Below are 6,000 nucleotides of genomic sequence, written 5' to 3'. Positions count from 1 at the left end.
AGCAATCTTTTAACCTTCTGTATTTTGCAGAGTTCTCTCACCATATTTTGGAGTCAAGACAATAAATATTCGTTTCTTCTTTGTCTGCTCCTCTGTTCCAACTAGCCTGTAGGTCCTGGACCTTTAAGATAACATGGGCCTGTATGTAAGAGGTAACACACCTGGGTTCTTGATCAGATTTAACAACATCTGTAATTGTAGAAATAGAACATTAAATAAAAGGAAGTTCATAAACAATGGGACCCTGGAAGGCAGCCAGGCCCTCAGTCTTGAAAAAAGTGCTTACCACAGCTTAATACTAATAGCTGGACACAGGTGGAGGACAAAGCTACCCAGCCATTCTGAAAGTTCAACTTGAGGGATGTATTCAGATTTTTCAGAAATTTCTGTGTCTTCCTGGGGAAAAAAAAACACGCATATTCTTTTCAAAAAGTGTAATAGACTACAGCTTAACAAATGAGTTCCAGCTGTTTAAAATTAGATTACTAAAATAATTCCATATAAGAATATTTCCCCCCCCCCAAAAAAAAAAAAAGAATATTCCCTAGGAATATATCATTTTCATTAAGTTGGGATCTGGATGACTCATTCATTTAAGGTGCTAGTCTCCAAATTGAAGCCTAAGATAGTTAATAAGTATTAATAAGCATGCTGTTTGTAACAATCCTGTCTCCATTACTTAAATTGCCCATACTAAAAAAAAAAAAAAAATGCCATTTTTAAAAACAAAGTGCTTGAATCACCACCCAGAAGACACTAATCACACTAAAACTGTTTGACCCAGGGGAAAGCAACAGAATATAAACTTGAAGAATTCTGCACTGGGATGCAGAAAACATGAGTGATGATCTCTGTTTTACCACTTGTCAGTCACATGAATTTGGGCAACTTTCTTTTTTTTTAATATTTTTTTCTTTATTTATTTATGATAGTCACAGAGAGAGAGAGAGAGGCAGAGACATAGGCAGAGGGAGAAGCAGGCTCCATGCACCGGGAGCCCGACGTGGGATTCGATCCGGAGTCTCCAGGATCGCGCCCTGAGCCAAAGGCAGGCGCCAAACCGCTGCGCCACCCAGGGATCACTGGGCAACTTTCTTTACCTTAGTTGTCCAACTATGATATGGAGATAGTGTTTATAATGATAAACTTGCTTGAAGTCCACTGTAGCTGAATAATTCCATGACTTTTCTGCTATAAATTGTGTTTTTAATACATGTCTAAAAATTGTATTTTTTAAGGTTTTTATTTATTTATTCATGGGAGACACAGAGAGAGAGAGAGAGAGAGGCAGAGACACACGCAGAGGGAGAAGCAGGCTCCATGCAGGGAGCCCGACGTGGGACTCGATTCCAGGTCTCTAGGATCACGCCCTGGGCTGAAGGCGGCACTAAACCGCTAAGCCACCAGGGCTGCCCTAAAAATTGTATTTTTAATATATGCCTAAAAATCAAACATAGGCACGTGTAACTTGGCCCCTTAAATTGGTGGAAGTTTCCTCCATGATGTGCCTTATATTTCTTCCTAGGCTTTCTTAATCCTCCTTAATGTGAAAAAGTGACAAGGTCTTTTTTGGATTTTCTTTTCCTGGTCTTATGGAGATGTTGCCCCTTTAATTACTAAACCCACCACTCTTGTTTCTTTCACCTATCAGTTCATATTATGATAATTCATATGAATTTAGAAGATTATTCAAACATTGAATATTCTGTAAGTTCTACTTATTTGTCAGAAAGTTTACAAAATGATGCAAATGTTACATATTAAATACTAGTAGTTAGACATTCTGTACATAAAAACATCATAATATATTTACAATGCATATAGCCCCTCCTGAGCAGAGTGACTAAAAGCAATTTCTTCTTTAAAAATAAAATGCCATTGTCAAATAACTTAGGACCCTACAACCTAAAGACTCTAGACTCTAGAACAATTCCATATATACTCCTCCATATAGTCCTTTGTGCGAGTTTTTTTGTCCCTGTTTATCCTAGAAAGCAAACAAACAAAAAACCCTCCATCATCTAAGACCATGCTTTTGAAACAGCAACAAGTAAATGCACATAGATACATGTTGACAAATAAAGGGTGATTCAAGCCAAATAATAAGCCTGATGCATTTTCCTGGAATATCTTTTGAAGATCAAAATGAAAGTTTGTCTGATTTTCTAAAATAATAGGATACAAAACAATTCTCAAATTTCCTATATGCTTCTTGAGAAGATACTCCCCAAACCAGCTTCCCTACACTCTGAAGATATTTATTCTTACTCCTCTCCCATTTAGGAACACTTCAATGGAAGCATTTGAGGTAATTAGACCTAAGGAAATCTAAAAGTATCTCTTCTTTGAAATACAAAATGAACAATGTAGTAGAAAATACACATACCATTTTCTACAACAATATAGATAACTTGCATTCTAAGTTGGTATCTAAGTATATATTCTGAAATCCTTGGAAGTCTTTTTAGCATCAACAGTGTCACTGCCTGCAAGTAGAAATAGTTTTCAGAGGGAAGGGAATAAGAAAAATATAACAAGGAATTTACTCCCTGCCCCATCCTCACTCTCTGTCTTCTCATACAAGAACTAGCTTTCTCTAAAAACTATTTTGTTCACAGAATGTCATAGAAGGTCTGGTTTCCCTTTCACTCATCTCTTTCATATCAGTAAAGCTTAGGTCACAGACTTAACATGTCCTGTTCTTTGTTTGGAAAACAGTTCTGGAACACTAGGTATAGAGAGCAGAGAGGATTCCAGAGACCAGAGCCAGCTTCACTCTGAGTCAGAGACTACGGAAAAGACTGTGGGAAAAAGAGCTGGCCTCCAGGGACTTCCTGATCTGACTGCTCTTCGAAGTCACTCCTTTATCCCTGCAAGAAGGAGGGGGCTGAACCCTGTTCCCACCAGAGAATATCAACCACAAACCTCTTGGACAAGGACATGCACATACTCCACCCTGCCAAAGACAAAGGACAGTTTTCAAAGGGACAGATATAGCAGGTCACCAACAAATCAATCTACATGTTGTTTTTTACAGGGACAATAGCTTATGTTTTGTTAAATTAAAAAACTATCACATGCTTATTATACAAAATTCAGACAGCATATAAAAGCACAAGGAACAAAGTATAAGAAAATCATGTGAAATAGATATATGATTCTCTGATAATCTACTATGTGCCTGGCATTTTATAAAATGTATTAGTACTAATAAAGACACAGAGGCTGCTCTCAAGGAATTTATAACCTTATGGAAACTTTGCACTTGAGGCAGTCTCAAATAGGATGGCAAAAGGGATCACTGGATGTACAGATTTAAGCACTCAAGGTGATTGTTGGGTCCACAGAGTGTTGGCTGAATGCCAATGAAGAGGGGGCACTCTGGGCAGTTTCTCTTATTCCTCTCCAGGAGGACAAAGACTTATAGAAGGCCATGCTGAGAACAGAGGGCACACCAGGGCCTGTCGTATCTTTTTTTTTTTTTTTTAATGACATTGAAGAAGCACTGACTCTGAGTTCAAAAAATAGCCCTGCCACACATAGTAATGTGGCCAACCCCTCTTAAAATGTCTTAGCTCGTTTTTTAAAACAAGCTTAGTAATGTCCACCTCAACACTGTGGTAGTATGTTAAGCCATTTATCTTCATAACAGCTCTATGAAGTAGCTACTTGATTGACACCATTCTGTGTAGGAAACCGAGACACAGAAAATCTGTGTAACTGGCCCAAGATCACCTACATAGTAAGTGGTAGAGCCTGGATTTGAACGCAGGCAGCCAAGCTCCCGAGTACATGCTCTAGGCTCTGTAGTGGTTAGTCACTACTGCCTTTTTCATCTCCCCTGAATTAAGTGAAAGCCTAATAGCTGCCATTTAAATAATAATCTGGTGAAGAAGGAGGGAGTGATTTTTTAGAGCCTGGGGAACTGACACCAAAGACTATGCTTTATAAAGTCTTAGATATTATAAAAATAATAATAGTTGATTGTCTTATCAGCTGAAAAGCATTATAGCAAGTAGTAGAATGGAGGGTATTATGCTGAGTGAAGTAAGTCAGTCGGAGAAGGACAAACATTATATGTTCCCCTACAGTGTGAAATAGTGGCTAAGAGAGACACCAGGATGCCCGGGTGCTGATCCTAAATCAGTCACTACTGAATGAACTCCACTACAATAAGCAAATCACTCAGTGTCTGGGCTTTGGCTTCTCCATTGATCAGGTGAGCAGGGTGTAATAGGTTACTAGTTCGTAATCTCTTGGTGATCATAAACCACTTTCATGCGTTCAGTGAGCTCTCCCTCCCGAAAAATGCATATAGATACATAAGACAGAAAGCTTTGCATAAAATTCAGCTATGAAATTGTATTATGTTTAAGTGTCAAACTGAAATGTAATATCCATGAGGGCAAGGGACTGGTCCTTTTCATGTCTATATCCCCAGTTACTATAACAGTATTTGGCTCCCTCAAACTATCAATTGAATGTATAAATAGATGAGGACTCCTAGTCTCCTTGAAATCAACCCATATTAACCCCAGACTAAGAACCTTGGATTGAATTATTTTTAAGGCCTTTATTTTGGTTCTGAAAGATCTAAAGTTGAATCACATGAAATTCTCAATACTCTGTTGCTTCTGACCAATAAAAATGGCAATTTCATGTCCTTCAACCTAACATATTAATTTAAAATTTTATTCACTCACCTAGTGACTATCTGTATGTTTTTGATATCTAGTGCTGTTTTAGTTCTAATCCTGTTGATCTGTGACAGCTGTTAGTCACCTTGCATCTACCACACAATGAAACCCAGGCAAGCAGATAAATATGTTACATTTCCTGCTTCTTGTGAACTGACTGTGAATGCCCATCTCTCTTTTAGGTACAATTCTTTTATACCTTAACTTTCAGTTTCTCCTTATATTACATTATTTGAAATTTATCAATACTTCTATAAATGCTTCCTTTAAGAGGTAGCAGCTACCTCTTACTCTTATAAGTCAGACTTCTGGAATAATTGTTAAAACAGAAGAAGTGTGTTCAACCAGAAGCAAAGCTTTTAAAAATGCTTGCCAAGTATAAACCTTGGGTTAAAAAAAAAAAAAAAAAAAAAAAAAAAACCTTGGGTTAATTAGAGTGTAAAATAGCTATTTCATTGTGCAGCTTCTGTGTTTGATCATAAAACATCCCAGCTAGCATTTATTCAGCATTATAGGTATCCTTTAACATCTAGTGTCCATTATTCAAGCATTGTGCATTGTGAATTTGAAAAGCCTCTGGAAATACTCTACTTTTGAATACTCTTAGTATTAAATTTTTTAAATGCCTGAAACAAGTAGAATACACTTTTATGAGTTAACTTGATGCAGCTTAACTACTGTGGCAATATTTCTGAAATATGCTATGCATATGTTGCCTAACTCAGTCTTAACTATTACATACAATGGCAATGATAATTTATTTGCATTTGTGAGGAAAGCAAAATGACAGTATATGGAAGTTCTATTGTGTGGTAAGGCCACTCCTTCCTCTTCTTAACCATAAAGATTTAATGAGTGGTATTTCAATGAGATTTCTACCAGCCTTCAGCTAAGCTGCCTCTTTTTCTTCTCTAAAAGAATGTTTCCATTAAGATGGGTTGAGGTCAGTTCAGGTAGAATTAAGATTAAAAAATAAACTAGAAAAACTTCCTGTGGAAAGGGTAAAAACTAAGAGAAGCCCAGTGCATAGCAATGTCAGCCAAATAAAGGGAACAGAAATAATGATATAGATATAGTTATAGTTATTATAACATTCAGTGTGTATTTCCCTAAACCATTCCTGCTGTCTGCTATATTTGTTATGAAGTCCAAAGTGGGGAAAAATTAGTAGAAGGTTTTTTTTTTTCTTACTTTACTAGTTGCATTTTTTAAATATTTGGCTTGCTCATTGCTAGTTGGAGTTGTCCAAAAAATGATAGAATTGGATGAAAGAAATGAACATCTGAATCCTAAAGCAACTCAA

At 36.9% G+C, this 6,000-nt stretch overlaps 1 long non-coding RNA gene across 1 annotated transcript in view; it reads right to left on the bottom strand.

Annotated features, from left to right (window-relative positions):
- Positions 1-287: 287 nt before the first annotated feature.
- The window catches only part of LOC118354613 (uncharacterized), a 53,214-nt gene continuing 47,501 nt past the window's right edge, over positions 288-6,000 (bottom strand). The window contains exon 3 of the long non-coding RNA XR_004815491.2: positions 288-396. This is a non-coding gene — a long non-coding RNA (uncharacterized LOC118354613). The remainder of the gene's footprint in view (positions 397-6,000) is intronic.

This window comes from Canis lupus, chromosome 4 (genome assembly GCF_003254725.2).
Source record: "Canis lupus dingo isolate Sandy chromosome 4, ASM325472v2, whole genome shotgun sequence".
Taxonomy (NCBI): Eukaryota; Metazoa; Chordata; class Mammalia; order Carnivora; family Canidae; genus Canis; species Canis lupus.
Note: the sequence above shows the minus strand (reverse complement) of the source record. Positions and strands in the feature narration are given on the sequence as shown.